This window comes from Toxorhynchites rutilus, chromosome 3 (assembly GCF_029784135.1).
Source record: "Toxorhynchites rutilus septentrionalis strain SRP chromosome 3, ASM2978413v1, whole genome shotgun sequence".
NCBI classification, from domain to species: domain Eukaryota; kingdom Metazoa; phylum Arthropoda; class Insecta; order Diptera; family Culicidae; genus Toxorhynchites; species Toxorhynchites rutilus.
The window spans coordinates 332,161,404-332,179,193 of NC_073746.1; the positions used below are offsets into that span (position 1 = coordinate 332,161,404).

Sequence of the window (17,790 nt, forward strand, 5' to 3'; positions counted from 1 at the left end):
GACTGTTGGTTGAGTGTAGAGATGCTACACATTTGATTATAAACAATTCTCTACTACTCTTAAAACTCTCGTTTTAAAGGATCTTTCACACTAAACAAAATCGTTTGTTGTTTTTTGTTTGTTCCATTCAGTTGTGAGTTACAGGGTGTTAACAATGAAGGTCAACAAAGACAAAATTCGGTACATTTTACACTTTTTATTTTATAAATGCAAAAAAGCAATCCAGGCCGTTGAAATGGTGATTGAAGTTTCTGGTGCCGATACTGCAACAGTGAAATACGTGCAATTTAATTTATTTTCAAATTTTTTAAATATTTTTTTCTAAATTTTTTATTTAAATTAAAAACAAATTTTATTTTTTTTATCAGTACAACACCCTAAATTGTGGTCTCTACTGTTAACAAATAGACCGTTTGAAGCTAGTGATTGGCCAAAAACGTTCAGAATTGGCCAACAGAAGAGGTGTTGTGTTCCATCAGGACAACGCAAGGCCACAAAATTCCGAGAGCTTGATTGGGATGTTTTAATGCATCCACCACCAAACGATTATCACCTATTCCTCGCATTAGAAAATTTCCAGAGTGATGAGAAATTGGGATTGTAAAAATCTATTGCAATGGTTTTTCGCTAATAAGGACCAAGACCTCTATGATAGAGACATTAGGAAACTATCTTTAGAATAGCAACAAATTTTCCAACAAAACGGCGTATATTTAACCCAAATCGAACAATCCGAAGCATATTAAAAATAGTTTTAAATTTCACTCAAAAATAATGGATTACTTTTTCCCCAACCTAATATAAGATTAGTATGGTTTCTTGTTGTAGTGGCTGAGAGCAGACAAACGAGCACAAAGAGTTAAATGTACAACTCTCAAAATAGAAAAGTACCTGTCAAATTTTGTTTCCCATATACTTTTTTGGTTTTTAAATTGTAGCAACGAAGATGGCGCGAATCAAAATCGAAGTGAGAAATCAAATTTTGCACATTTGGTGTACTTCGAAGGGTATTACCTATAATCAAATAGCCAAAACGAGTAGAAGTTGCACCGGCAAGTGTGAAAGAAATCATTGAGAAATTTGGGATACTTAATACGAATGAAGACTTGCCACGATTCGAATGAAAATCAGGTGCCAGTGACCCTAAATTGAACAAATATTATATATAGATATATATATATATATATATATATATATATATATATATATATATAGAGAGAGAGAGAGAGAGAGAGAGAGAGAGATAGATGAGGGAAATCGATAAATTTTACTCTAGTGTAGATTTTACTATTTTCAGGTAAACAAAATAAAATAAAAGAAGAATAGAAAGAAGGTGTACCACCAATCTTTAACATATTACTTAAGAAAATAGAAAATATTTAAAATTAGATTCCCGTTTGCAAAATGAAATAATTCAGTACATTGATCAGGTTAATGACGGGCGAATATACAAATGTTTTTTTTTTCTAAAGAACAAATCACGTACGGGATTGTTCAGCGCAAAAGTGCGAAAGTGTTGCAAGGAATAAAAAAGATGACACACGTGTTATAAACCATGTAAGCCCACACAAAACACTAAACTAGATCTCATAATCCAATACAGAAAAAAAAACCACTTGATCCATCGTCTGTGACGGAAACCAAAGTAAACCGAAACAAACCGTGTTTTCTACACATGATGGCTAAATCCTTGGTCTGCCAAAAATCTAATAAGGACTACCGATGGCTCGCCTTTGTCTCACACCGTAGGAAACGATCTCATTCGTGGAAACCGAACAAGTGAAGCGTTCAAGTTTGCCCCAAAACGTGCGGTCCCAGGCGTACGTCTTACAGATTTCTTTGCAGTCCTTAATGTATTAATATTCAAATTCCGTTCAAATCTTTCGCACCTATCTCAAATGGTATCCATCTGAAATATCTCCGCACCAGTCATAATTTCCGATTACGGGCAGCAGTAGCTTGTTGAGCGGAATCGATGGTGGCAATTGCATTATTCAATAATGTACATTCAAATAAATTTTAAAAATATTATACTGTTCTAGTCCTGAACCGAGCATTCCTATAAATCGAATGTGTAGTTTTTATTTAATTCCACCAACGTACACACGTCATACGAATAGTAGCAACAAAATGAGTCTACATTAACGAGTCCAGGTATTAGAACATACAAAATATTGAAAATATCTTTTCGAAGTAGAATCCCACGTTTTTGCAACGGCAGTTATTATTACTTGATGTCATCTGTCATCAAGTTATAATGTTGTAGCTTTGGAGGTCCATTCTATTGTTTGAAGATCTTTCTTCCACGCATGGCCCATTTTATATTGTTAAAAAATACTTACACCCAGACGCTAACTGAGCTATACGGCTTGAATTCGTTCCAACCAACCGGCAATTTAATTCGAATACAAAATATATTTATCTCTCTCCGACAGCGACTCGTTCGATTCCTCGAAACGAGACTGCCCAGCAGTTTGATCGACCCAAATCTCAAAATCGAAGATCCGACGACGTGCGAAAATCGTTACAAAGTAATAAAAATGCGACTTTATTTATAATCCATTTGTACACAGAATCACACTAAACATATATATACCAACATTCACTTACTCTCGAATTTGCTGGCTTGTGATGCAAAGTCGTGAGGTTGACCGTGACGCATGGTGCCACTGGACGTGACCAACTCCTGTTTTTGGTCTGATCTCGCCGGACCACAGAAATATCTCACCGCAAACCCGTTTACGCGCCAAGATGAAAAAAAATAACTATAACACTCGTTTGTTGTGTTATTCAGAAATCGCTGCACATTCTGTGTGAGTGTGCGATTGTTATTGATTTTGTTTCCGTGCGTTTGTTCAGCTGGTTAAATTCAATACTTCACTACACCGTGAATAACATTCGTACACTCCTCCATCACTCACGGGATGTCTCAAGACATATTTTGCACTGAGTTAATTTTTTTTGTACGGTATAATTAATGGATGTTCCAACGTCTACTGGTGCCGGATGTCAGAAACGATGTCAGGTGACATCGTTTGATAAACGAAAAACACCAACAACATCTGCGATCGGTTGTGTACGATTTTCTTCATCTCCGTCTGCGCCGTTATTTTGGAGACTGACAAAGTACCAAGCGTTTTGACTATAATCTACAAAGCATGACATAGATTATTATGATAAATCTTGTAGCATCGTTTTAATATATTCATAATGTAGTTTCCCATTCGTACTACTTGTGCGTTGCGTTGGACACAACTTTCCTTGTAAATGCACTTCATCATCGTTCACATAATTTTTTTCCACAATACTTTAATCAGAAGCAATAAAAAAGCATCCGGAGGGTGAGACAACTCCTTGCAATATTTCTCCAAGCTGACATTCCCGGCATTTCTAACACTATCCATTCTCATCACTTCCAAACTAATAAATTATTCCGCCGTTTCAATGATTTCTTAACACCGCTGAATGCCATGGACTGGCGGCGTGGGAAAATCCCCATTTCCTAGTATACTAAGAAGACGGCATTCCTCACGTTTATATAAACGATTTTTTCCCACCCAATTATTCAAACACCAAATTTTGTAATAAACCGTAGCGGCTAATTCCCCCAATTTCCGTCCAAGGATCACAATGATGATCCCGCGGAATTACGGTTTTGCGGAGACTCCGATGGTTTTCCGTACGCCCGCGATAACACGCCAAAATCGACTGACGGTCGATCCGACTGCCAGTGTTGGCCTTTGCAGAGATTTTACTCTTCCTGCGAATCATTTCGGATGAGGACGGAAAACCGAATGAAACCGCGAGTAAACGAGACATTTTGAGTGATCCAATGTTTACCGATAGAGAACGCCCGACAAGGACACTCACATCACACTGAGTGATACTGTGTCCACACCACGTGCCGAGCGACATCGAGTCGATTCTGCGCTGTTTTCGTTGTTGATGTTTGGAATGTAGAATGAATATCAGCTCTGAGTGCTATAGCTAAAAAGGACGGCCAGCAAAAGCTATGGAAATGAATATGAAAGAAGAACTGATCTTACCCTTTTCCGGTACGAATGAAATGTATAAACGAGTAGAGTAACGTGACAGCATTAATTTTTTTGGTTGAAAAATTGGGTTTCCTTACATATCCTTCGGGAACATAGCAACATTGATAACGCTTGTCTTGGAAGGCTAAAGGCATATCTAAATTTGAAGAAAATATCGTCAGGAAGATGATGTTTTAATTTGTACAATAATTGTACAATGTATGTACAATATGTACAATAATCTTCTGCACCCGAGTTATCGAAAAATCTCTCAACCATTCAATCATCAACAGTAACCATTGTCACGATATACCCCATCAATAATGTATCCCATTATCATGCTGGATGTCATCAATTTCATTTGTTCTCATTTTATCGCTTCCTTCCTAACCGAGAAGACGTTGCGACAAAAATATATTATTTATGAGTGGCGCCGTCATTAAAGGGTGTGTCACATCAAATTGCATCACGGAAAAAACGCTGTAGAAATTTAATTTTTAGGAATTATATCTTCTGCTTTCGCTTATAATCAGATAAGAGTGTATAGATCACGTTGGCCATGCTTCACTGTCAATTTTTCGTAAATTTGGAAAAATGTCGTCGAACGAAAAAGAGCGTCGTGAATTAATCCTGCGCACTCATTTCGAGAATCCGGAGTTGTCACATCGGGACATCGGTAAGATGCTGGGAATCGTCCAATCCACGGTCAGCAGAGTACTAAAACGATACTTCGAGAACCTAACCATCGACCGGAAGGTGAAGAACGGCAAAAATGGATGCTCCGTCAGTGAAAAAGATCACAAGCGCGTAGTTAAGCAGTTTAGACGTGATCCGAGAAGTTCGGTCCGGGATGTCGCCAATAAGCTGAATTTGTCAAGTTCATTCGTCCAGCGGACCAAGCAGCGGGAGGGCCTGCGTACAAACAAGGTTCAGAAGGCTCCTAACCGCGACGAAAGGCAAAACATGGTGGGGAAGACGCGAGCCCGGAAGCTGTACACCGAAATGCTGACGAAGCCGCATTGCCTGGTAGTGGACGACGAAACCTACGTCAAAGCGGACTTTCGTCATCTGCCGGGCCTGTTGTTCTTCTCCGCAGAGGACAAATTCAGCGTTCCGGAGGAGATTCGCAAGCAGAAACTATCCAAGTTTGCCAAAAAGTACATGGTGTGGCAAGCGATCTGCTCTTGCGGAAAGCGGAGCGCCCCCTTCGTGATGACCGACACGGTAAACGGGCAGGTTTACCTTAAGGAGTGCCTACAGAAGCGCTTACTACCACTATTGAAGCAGCACGAGGGCCCGACCATCTTCTGGCCGGATCTCGCTTCGTGCCACTATTCAAAGGACGTTTTGGAGTGGTACGAAGCCAACGGGGTCACCTTCGTGCCAAAGGAAATGAACCCGCCCAACGCGCCGGAGCTTCGCCCAATAGAGAAATATTGGGCGATTGTGAAGCAGGCCCTCCGGAAGAACCCAAAAGTTGTCAAATCGGAGGCGGACTTCAAGAGAAAATGGATTTCTGTTAAAAAAAAAAACTACAACCTGACGTTGTACAGAACCTTATGGACGGGGTAAAGAGGAAGGTGCGAGCATACGGGCTTGGGCTCGAAGTATGAATAAAAAGAAAATGCCAAAAGTTGTTTAATAGTTTTTATTTTACTGTTTAAAATTTTCAAAAGGATCGGTCTACTGGGCGAATTTCTACAGCGTTTTTTCCGTGATGCAATTTGTTGTGACACACCCTTTACGTTGTGGCCCCATTCATGCCCCTTTATCAATATTTTTTTTATCACGGCAATTCATCGTCATAAAGCTGTCTGATGCTTATTGTTATTTTTCACCCTTGCAATAATTTCATCCTCTCAACACAATCTTTTTTCTCAAATTGACTTCTGTGATAACCAGAACAATCGGGATATCGGGAAGAACATTCCTGTGAAACCGCATTGAACTTGGTGTTAGCACAATGGAAAGAGAAATTAGAATGTAAAGATACCATCATTGCTGTTTTCTTGGATCTGAAACGCGCTTTCGAGACAATTTCTAGGCCCGTATTGTTGAATACGATAAGCGCTTTGGAATTACGAGTACTGCATATAAATGGTTTGAAAGTTATTTGTATGACAGAACTCAACGGACTATTTTTAATGATTCAATTTCCAGTCCCGTAGAGAATAATCTTACCTCAGGTACCTCAGGGAAGTGTATTAGGACCCCTTCTATTTATTATGTACATCAACGACATGCGACGAGTTTTACGGTTTTGTGATATTAACCTTTTTGCAGATGATACTGTGTTATTCATTGCAGCTAATGATTTGAATCAGGAGATTTGAATTACATTTGAATGAAGATTTGCGTTCTTCAAGTAGATGGTTGAAGTATAAGCAATTGAAGTTGAATATAAATAAAACTAAATTTATGGTATTCTCGCGAAATCGTTCTAATGTAATTGATGACGAGACTATTGATCGCGTTCGGGAGATTAAATATTTTGGCGTGGTTATCGATGACAAACTCAAGTTCAATACTCACATTGACAATGTCATCAAGAAAATTGCCAAGAAGTATGGAACAACACTTACAGAATTTAAGAGGCACTGTATTTCACACGTGAAAGCTGTGTTTTATTAATAGTCGAACGATTTTTTTTTTAAATTTTATGACGAAGATTTTTATTGACGAACGGATAATTAATGTGGACAATTTTTTGTAGTTTGTTTTAATATTTTCAATTAACCTGACGAAGTTTTTTGAAAGGATTATATTAAAAAGATAATTTAAATTTTTTAGATTATCTTTTTTTTTTTATTTTTTATTGATCTCTATCATGTATGTAATGATCTGCTGATGATGGACTATTTTTATTTTTATTTTGTTGTTTTTATAGTTGTATTAGTTGAAAAAAAAAATAAAAGTTGTCTACAAAAGTTTGAGCGTCGCGCGCGTGCCACAGATATAAAGGATATTAAATTGAATGATTTTTATGTGCCGGTCTAGGAAATTTTCTCGATTTCTCTGAATGAGGATATTCATTGTCAATCCAAAACAAGGCTGGCGGTTGGACTTGTGCTCTGGTGGACCCTTTGGCTACAAGGGCCTCGTCGGGACCGTATCGGATCAGTGGCGGACATGACTGAGTATTGGCTTGTCTTTGGAAATTGCAATTTTTTCGAACTTATATCTGTGCATAAAATGAGTGCGTTTTTTGTGTTTGCTAAACTGATTTCAATGTTGAAAAAATAAATAAATTATCTTTTAGATAACTCTTTTAGATAACGTCTTGCTCAAACCTCGTTTTTTTTGTGTTTGCTAAACTGATTATCTGATTATAAAAAATTTATCAAACAGAGTATTCCTGATTGGCACCTATCTCGCTATAGCATTCAGTCTACTTCTTCATCAATAAGTAGTAGGTAAGCTTGAAGCGGAGTACAAAAAAAATGGGATATACCACAATAGTTCAGAATAATGGACGCAGTGGTTCACATCCAACAGGGGAAAAAAAAACTGATTCCAATGATGAGAAAAAAATAAATAAATAATCTTTTAGATAACTCGTCTTGCTCTTGCGTCTTCCTTTTTTAATGAAATTAATTGTGCTAGCGATAATACAAGTCAGATGATGAGGGCCAGTCCTTACAACAAGCAAAGTGTCAAACACGCTTTTCTCAAGTCACAAATTTTTGAACCTTTTGTCTAAGTTTCCAAAGTCTATAAAAGTATACAGATTTGATATATACGTACATAATACAAGTATATTTTACGCAATATATAAAACTTCCAAGCACGAATAAGTGTGACGATCGTTAATGAGCCATAAAGTCTCGCCGCATTATCCACCAGACTGGCGCAAAATTTTGCAAATCAACCAATTTGTTGGGGAAAACTTTCTCCCACTCGTTGACAGTTGTGCTCCGCTCGCCACAAATGCGCGGTATCCACTTTCAAACTTATACTCGGTGGGGCGTGCTTCAATAAAAAAGTGGTTTGCACAGAAAGCTCAGTTATATTCGACAAATTAACAAAAATAATTAATTAAAACTTTTACTTTCACGTTTTTACTACAAAATAAAAATAATTAAATAATAAATCAATGTTTCACTTTGACTGTGGAGCATCACGCACACAGTAAGACAATTCATAATATTAGGCTGTCAAAAACAGTCCTGCGGTATTTTTTTTTGAATTTTCATATGTTCATAAAATTAGTTACAATCATCTGTTTTAAGTCAAATATGCACCGTTTTGTTCGATGACTTGTTCCCAACGAGATGCCAACTTCATAATACCCCTGTTATAGAAGCTCGCTTCCTTATTGGCAAAAAACTCGGATAGCCAATTTTCACAGCCCTCTTTTGTGGCTAACTTCAGACGACCTAGCTCGTTCGCCATGGACAAAAACAGGTGGTAGTCACTTGGTGCAAGGTCCGGACTATACGGCGGATGCAAAAGAACCTCCGAGCTCCCGGAGCTTCTGGCGTGTCACCAAAGAAGTGTGTGGCCTGGTTGTCCTGATGGAAGACAATGCGGCCTCTGTTTATCAAAGATGGCCTCTTCTTCATGAGTGCTACCTTCAACGTGTGTGGCACCCATACATCGAGATTCTTTGTGAATCCAAGCTTCTTCAAATGGTTAATAACGGTTTGATGACTTATCCCCAGCTCTTGGCCGATGCTACGGCTGCTACTATGCCGGTCTTTCTCGGCTAATTCAGCGATTTTGTCGCAATTTTCGACGACAGGCCTTCCGGAGCGTGGCGCATCTTCGACGACCTCTACACCAGAACGAAAACGTTGAAACCATCGTTGTGCGGTGGAAATGGAAACTGTATCGGGTCCATAAACTGCACAAATTTTATTGGCAGCTTGAGATGCATTTTTGCCTTTGTCATAGTAGTACTGTAAAATATGTCGGATTTTCTCTTTATTTTGCTCCATATTTGCGACACTATAACTCACGAACGACTTAACCAAACAAAACACTGTCAAGGACTATATTATAGCGCGCAAAAATACCTTTCCAACAAGCTATAGTATGACTCGATACAATGAATACAACTAGAACTACGCACTTACAACGACACCTCGCGGAAATACCGCCGGACTTTTTTGACAGCCTAATATAAAATAGAAAATGTAAAGATGTAAAAATATCGAAACGACAAAATTAGTAATTCGCCTTCAGAAAGTATACCTGGGATGTAAGCATCCGTTGAACTCGATTGTTAAAAAGTCAACGTTTACCATTTTCCCGCTTTCAACGTTACACCTCTGGAACTCATTTTAATCCGATTCCCCAGCGGCATTTGAATTCCCAAATCCTACGCAAGTATATGATTAATTACGCGCGGAATAACCTCCGAAATTTGGCGGCTCCCTAGACGCTTGGGGGAAAACAATCTTCCATTCTCGAGGCGCACGCTGGTGACATCTCATTTCCCGACCCCCGACTGTCGAGACCCCCACGTTTATATATTGTTGTGTTTTTACTCATTGGAAGCATTGAAAAATATCACCATTTGCTGACTGCCATTATTCGTTGCCTGCTCCCTACCTAGTTTGAGCGTGGATTTTTCTTTTGGGCTTTTGGGTTTGTGGAGCAGAGTTGACGTTTAAAATATGAATCCATCGCAAAGGAAACGCTGAAGAATTGTTTGCTTGAATCAACGAGAGGTGTTGTAATGTAAGCGTTTCGATCCTGATGTATGGGAAGTATGAGAGGTAGCTTAAATAGATGAAATGCTACAACAAAACTAGCGTTGGCGAAAACATTCCGTCATGGACAAACAAAAGCACCTTTTTCAAAAGCTTTGTATGTATGGGAGCAGACATCTCTTTCTCTCAGACTGAACGTCAGCTTTTGATTGTACCCAAAAAAAAGTCAACAATGTCCACGGCGATCGAACCAAGGCCGGTTGGAATACATGGCTGTTTTACACGACCACGCTATCCACATAGCTACTGGTGCTATTGCATAAATGGGAATGATGTTGAAAAGTGATTACTAAGAGTAAAAAGGAGAGCATAAACGTAAATCTACTCATATCCTTCGCGGTCTGGCCCGTGTGTATGCGAAAAGTCTGTGTCTCTTGTTTCGCTCGCTCATATTGCTCTTATATCGCTATAGTATACATATTACACAAATGCTATACACCCATGTTTTTTTACGCGGGGGATACGTACCTCGTAAAAAAAACGCGTACAAAATCTGCGTTAATTGGAGAATCCGCGTAAAAATTCCGCGTTAATTGGAAAATCCGCGTAAAAAAACCGCGCTAATTGGAAACTCCGCGTAAAAACAAACCGCGTTAATTGGTAAATCCGCGTAGAAAAGTCTCGTAAAAAAACCGCGTTAAAAAACCTCGTAAAAACCGCTTAAAAAGACCTGGGTGTACCACTTTTTGAGACTATCACATTTTCTGATATTTTGCGGCTCCTTCAAAGTAATAAATCGGGATGCCAAAACATGAGCTAAATATTATTTCTGGGTTTACCAGTGCACTATGGTCCAGGAGGTGCATTTAAGTGGAAATTAGCATCTAGAGCTCGACAGTGATTCTCTAGACAAAAACTGTCTTCGACAAAGTTGTTACATATAATAGAGCGCTCATTTTTATGTTATCAAAAATAGGGTGAACAAAATTGTCGATGAAATGAAAAATCTAACTTTCTTATCTTTATAGATAGAGGTAAACATAGTTCGACAATATTGTAGCCCTGGTTATTTTAAGTAACTTTGTGGAACAATATTTCTTTCTATCTCTTCAAATAACCGATATAGCGCTTTTTCTCTATGTTGAGTTAGGGTTACCATGAAAAAGAAAGTTTTTTTGCTCTAACTTTTATATGTAAAATTGTACATCAAAACTGTCTTCGAATGACTTTTAGAGCTTTCCAATCCACGCATTTTACGTTGCATAACTTGTATGTATCTTAATTCTACTCAAAGTTATTGATGTTTTTTCCCCGAAAACACGACCTTTTCATTTGCTAGTCGTTCTTTTTGGGGCAAACATATTATAAAATTATTGATGGCATTTTAAAGAGCACATTTCATTCTACATAAGGTGTAACTTCCAAAAGAGTGTTATTTTTTGTATTTGAGTAAATTAAATTTGAAATTATGAGTTTTTGCATATAAATGAACAAGTTGCAATTTTGAAATGCATATAGTAAGCGTAAACTTTAAAGCAGCATCACTTCAGTTCAGTCTTATAGCCACTCAACATGGAGGTTCAAAGAAGACACATTTTTGGTTTTGTTTTCGGTGGACGAAATATAGAAGACGTTATACAATTATTACGAGAAAAATGATATATATATATATATATATATATATATATATATATATATATATATATATATATATATATATATATATATATATATATATATATAATAAAAAGATATATGTGTTTTGAGTGCCAGAAAGTGCCTGAAATGCCAAATGCTGAGCCAAAGGAACAACAAAAGTTTGGTAAAATAATGTCATCAATCAACTCATCGCCAGTAAAATATGTCAATATATTACTAAAAAATAACACGTCGAGCCCCGAGTTGTTCTTCATACGGTTTCTATTCAGGAAGCATTTGATAATTTGTCGGTCCCCGCTTTTCTTTTTATACAATAAATATATTTTATTGTAGACAAAGAAAATAGTCAGAAATTTTTCTCCTAATAATTGTATAACGTCTTCTATATTTCGTCCACCGAAAAAGGAAATCAACAATGTGTCTTCTTTGAACCTCCATGTTGAGTGGCTATAAGACTGAACTGAAGTGATGCTGCTTTAAAGTCTACGCTTACTATATGCATTTAAAAATTGCAACTTGTTCATTTATATGCAAAAACTCATAATTTCAAATTTAATTTACTCAAATACAAAAAATAACAATCTTTTGAAAGTTTCACCTTATGTAGAGTATGTGCTCTTTAAAATGCTATCAATAATTTTTTATTATGTTTGCCACAAAAAGAACGACAAGCAAATGAAAAAGTCGTGTTTTCGGGGAAAAAACATCAATAACTTTGAGTAGAATTAAAATACATACAAGTTATGCACCGTAAAATGCGTGGATTGGAAAGCTCTAAAGATCATTCAAAGACAGTTTTGATGTAGAATTTTACATATAAAAGTTAGAGCAAAAAAACCTTTTTTTTTCATGGTAACCTTAACTCAACCTAGAGAAAAAGCGTTATATCGGTTATTTGAAGAGATAGAAAGAAATATTGTTCCACAAAGTTACTTAAAATAACCAGAGCTACAATATTGTCGAACTATGTTTACCTCTATCTATAAAGATAAGAAAGTTAGATTTTTTATTTCATCGTAAATTTTGGTCACCCTATTTTTGATAACATAAAAATGAGCGCTCTATTATATGTAACAACTTTGTCGAAGACAGTTTTTGTCTAGTAAATCACCGTCGAGCTCTAGATACTAATTTCCACTTAAATGCACCTCCTGGACCATAGTGCAGTGTGCTTAATCGGTTCGTGTGTTTTCATGTAATTGTTCTATTGAAGTGATAATATGGTGCGAAATCACATCCGGAAAGCACACAGCTAACAGTACCTATCAGGAACAGCTATTGAAAATTGAAAAAAAACTAAAACTTTGAATGATGCAATATACAATTAAAAGATGTTTTATGAACCTGAACTCCCTGAATTGGGGGGTGGGGTGATTGAAAGAAAAATAAACCAATAAATCGTTTGGGGTGAATCTGCTAGTTTTCTTTAGTGCTAAATCATCTTCTAGTTCATCAAAAAAAATGAGAAAATTGTAAGGTTTTTTGTTTCCAAAAAATTACCCGTAAAAAGTCTTTTTAAATGAACTTGAAATTCAATGTTTTTAAACGGTGTTATTTAGCTTGACCCGTTTGTATGTACGTTTGTGACTTTGTACCTTGTAGTTTTGTAAATTTTTAATTTTGTAATTTTGTTTAACATTAATAGAAATTTAACCCCCTTCCTGTTAACCGATTGATTTGGAACACATCTCTATCTCTACTGTCATTCTAAAACTGCATATTTCATGATCTTGAAAATCCATGATGGCGGCCGTTATAAAATGGCGGATTACATATTTCGTCAGAACCGCATCAATATGGGTATCAAGTAGAAAACAGTTAATTATGAAAAATTCAAATCCAAAATGGCTGCCCTAACAAGATGGTGTAATATATATATTTTTTTTCAAAATCCTATGAATATGGGTATCAAATGGAAGGGCTTGACTAATAGAATACAGTAGTAGGCCGCAGCCCCCAATAAACCAATTACTTTTTTATATGGTTTCATTCAGCTTGACTTGTTTCTATGCATGTTTAAATGTTTGTAGGGTTGTCCCACATTAATAGAAATTTGACCCCGTTCCAGTTGACTGACTGATTTGAAATTAGGAACAAACATTTATCTCTACCGTCAATATAAAACTGCGCATTCCATGATCTGTTTTTTCCAAAATATATATTTTTATCAAGGCTTACAGGGCGTTAGCCTGACGGAGCCTGGAGTTCAATATTTTGACAATTTTACTTATCATCTATGTTAGTAATATGTAACCGATTACTCGCGGTTGCCTCGAGGTTAGTATTACAAGTGTTCTCATAATTGGGATGTTGCAGATATGGCAGAGCATTGGATCTGTACGGGGGCCCGACACAGGATACTTCTTATTGGGATGCAGTTGACCATTAATCAGAAACGCCCCCCAGGTCTGTACCCCATATCTAGCGTGGTACTTTCTCTTTTTCGACACGAGGAATCCATAGAATGGTCACTAGCCGGCACAATCATCAGCTCGTGTAGAGTTGCCATGAGCGGTACAATCCTCAACTCTTGGTGAATGATCAGTGGGCTGCACAACCTTCGGCCCGTGTATCTGTAAAGAGTGTGTGTGTATGTATTGCCGCGACTACGTAAATGTTTATAGATCGGGTAAGAGGGATATGAAGATCAGGAGCACGGCTACCGGTTAAATGACTTGACTTGGAGAACGCACTTCATTATGAACAAGGTATCAAATGAAAATTTTTGACTAATGAAATAAAGTACATCATGAAAATATTCCGAAGAAAATTAGGTGAGAAATCCAAATTTTGAAAAAAATGAATGGTATTACTGTGAGAAACATACTAATGATACAGTTAATGTACTAAAAACTAGAAAATAAAATAAAAAAAAGCTTTTTAAGGTAAACGGTCTCATTGTGATTAAATATAATAATAATACAGATATTGTACTTCAAGCTAGAAAATCGTTAGGCAAGTAGCAGTTAATAGTTATCACACCTCTTCCTTCATTAATCTAGAGCATTGATAAAACTAAAATAAAATCGTGGGCACGTTGTATTTCCATTATCCACAATTAGTTGTTTCATCATATGATCCACGATTTTGCCTAAGTTAGTCTAGACTGCTTCCTGGAAAGATGTTGTGTTTTTTTATTAATCGATTTAGCTCAAAAATAGCAACTGCCACAGAAGTATGTTCTAAGAGTGACCTACAGGAAAGCCTCTGAATTTCCACAAAAAAAAATACAAATTATATTTCAACTATTAGTGTAATAATAACATTTTTACATTATACATTTAAAAAACTAAAAGTCGATTTAAAAAGATGGTTTTCCTAGAAATTGTAAGTTTTTGCTAGCTCAGTGGTACTGGTTTGTATAATTACCTCAGGGTCGGCTCTTACCTAGCAAAGAGGTGAACTCACGAATACAACGAAAGCTGTTGGTGATGGATATGATAAGAATATAATCGTAATAAGAACAGAATGGTAAGTATATTTTTAAAGTTTGTTATATATTTTTTCTTTTCTTTTCAGGTAGTAGGTTAGAGAATCGTTGCGGCCGAGCAGGAACAGGTTGAATCCAGGTAAGTATGTTGGTTGATAATAGAGAGAAAGGGTTTCTGTGGGTTTTTATTCTACTCGCGGTGCCCGCACACGGGGATCGGCGCCATCGGTCCAAGTGACGATGAGCGGGGGCTAGGCTGGACCAGACCTCTCCGCACTGCAACCTCCGAAACGTTCGACCGACTCACCCGTATACGTGTGGAGCAGTGATAACGTTGGGGGCTCGCTGACCACCGGCGTTTTCTCTGAGGTACCTCTTCCGTCGTTTGAATCCAGCGAGGAGAGTGAATGTCGCCCATCGTGTACGGTTCCTAGGACTTTTGCAACTGCTTCTTCCCTTATTTCCGCTCGCACTTTACTTTCAATAAGCAAAACTTTAATTTTGAATATTTTTACTTCGATCGATATGATTTCTTCGACGGTCCGTGAGCTAAGCCCGATTCCAGCCATTCGAATCTTCCTTTACGGCTCGAATCCCTCTTTTTCCTCTCCCTCTTCCATCCCATCTCTCTATCCGCTCTCTCTCTCTCCCTTATGCATCTTCTACTTCTTTTTGTCGTCCTTTAGTTCCAAAAGGATCCAAATTCGTTGAAAGAATAAATTTTGCGCATTATTAGATTTTACAATAACTCTTTTTTTGAATTTGCCTTACAGATAGGTAGGTGATGAGAGGATTTGGGTAAGTATTAGTAGGGTGTATGTTAATGGGAGGTAAACTCCCTCTTCGGTTCGTATTACCGTCTAGTTTATGGTAATATTTTGTTGCGGTTTGTTTTTAACCGTAACAAAATGGATTTAATGGTTGAAAATGAAAGGCAATCTGCTGGACAACTAACCGTTTGTACATAAATGGGCATATGTAAGAAAAAAAAACTTTTTTTCTGATAACAACTTTTCACCGTTTTTACATGATTTTTACAAACCGATATAATTCGAAATCGGTAACTTTTATAAAAATATATTCTCAACCATTAGAAAATCTAAAAAATATCCAATTATTACAATTATTACAATGTTATGCCGTAACATAAAATGTTCTCAGCTCATCGGCGTTAAAGACACTCCGGCTCATCAATTCCCGTACATTGCCAAAGTGGCCTTGAATTTCACTCACACAGCATGCATATGATGGGAAAAACCCCATCCCTGTTTAATTTACATCCTCCTCATTCAAGGCTCGCTTAGATTGGAAGTGGTTCTGTCATTGACTTCTCCAGTAGCCACCAGTTGGAGTGTAGGAATAAAATCAAAATGACCACATCAGCCTGAGCAAGCAAGCAAGCAAGCAAAGCGAGAAACATCGAACTCAAGTGGGAGGCACGTTTGCCGACTTGAAAAATAATGGCTCTATCCGGAGTGCCTATCTTTCTCATTTCTCTCTATTTTTTTTCGAGATTTCTGTTTGCTCGCGGTGCGTGGGGGAAGATTGTCGGTGGTGGAACTGAGATTCCGAAGAAGATGAGATGATTAAATTGTCAGTGAGCAGAGTGCTTATATTAACGCATCCAATTTACATCAAAGTAAGCGCGTTGAATCGTGGGGCGGAAATTAATATACGTATTGATTGCAGAAGGCAAAAAGGCGAAACCATGATTTGCTGCGGAACGATGTAAACTCGACGCCTCGCTGACATCCTTCAGCTTGCTTCAAAGTTTAATTGGATGTTGTTAGAATGGAAAAAAACTGAACATTGGTTTGACTATATTAGAGCAGTTTCCTGGTTAGTATCGGACTAACACGTTCGTCGCCACGTCATCCCTATATGGTTTCGCATTTCCGTATTCACCGAAGGGGGAACTAATCTCAACAACACGATAAGTCACAATAGGCACAGACGACGATGAATGTTTGACGTTGTCGCGTAATAAAAACATTACTTATGTCTCCACGCTTAATTCATCCACTTACAGAGTCCTTTATTTTTGTTTCTAACGAAATACTTTCAATAAATATATTACGATCGACGTAATATCCCCAGTAAAAAGCAATATAATGAAATAATAGATTCATTAGTCAGCGACACAATCGGTGCTGAAATAAGCGATTCAATTAAATGATATTGAGCTGTCTCCTGATTGAAGAACAAAGGATAACCGGAGCAGAGCGTGTCAAAAACTGAAGTGTTTTATAACGAAAGATCATTTCAACTAGAATCAATCGTTTCATCAAGTAGAGAAACAAAATCGGAATTTCTGAAGGATTTCCAAAAACGTTTTCCATCGAAAAGAAGAACAGCACCGTTCGACGAAATAAAATTAATGGATGCCTTGCTGGGAATTCTGTGCACGCATTCTTATAGCCCCATGACTCCCATTGAGTCTCATTGACGAGTGCGGAATGGCGAAGGGCAAGAGCACAAAATGACAAATATTCGAATGTGAGTGAAATATGATGGCATCTGATATGATGCGTTGAAATGTCGTGCACATTAAACACCCTTCGGGGATGGGAAAGCAATTTATGGCACAAGCAAACTCATTTGTGAATTCAACACGTTGCCAGCGGATGTAGATGGGTAATGTCGAGGGGTATTCGTCATGAGCAATGCCTATCTTGTTGAAGATACATGAATTGCGAATCGCATAATTTTAAACCGCTAAATTCGAAAAAAAAAACTTCTTAAGGACAGTGCTCAATTAATTTGTGGTGAAAAAAAACGGAATAGAGTTTGGTTCATTTTAATATAAACCAACGTCATGGTAATGCTGATTTCTTTCGATGATACAACTTCTCAAAATAAATCTTCGAGCTACTTCCGTTGTGTAGAGTGACAACTCCTCAAATTTCACGAATTTTGATGGATGTTCTGCTCAACACGTATCAAGTGAAGCATGAAATCAATTTCCTTCGATTCGTTTGTTGCTCATTCGAATATGTTCAAGTCTTCTCGCGAA

At 37.4% G+C, this 17,790-nt stretch overlaps 1 protein-coding gene across 1 annotated transcript in view; it reads right to left on the minus strand.

The window, feature by feature from the left end:
• LOC129775498 (putative tyramine receptor 2) overlaps positions 1 to 3,770 on the minus strand; it is a 62,449-nt gene extending 58,679 nt beyond the window's left edge. The window contains exon 1 of the mRNA XM_055780306.1: positions 2,611 to 3,770. The gene's annotated coding sequence lies outside the window, so the exon portion shown is untranslated. The remainder of the gene's footprint in view (positions 1 to 2,610) is intronic.
• Positions 3,771 to 17,790: the final 14,020 nt, after the last annotated feature.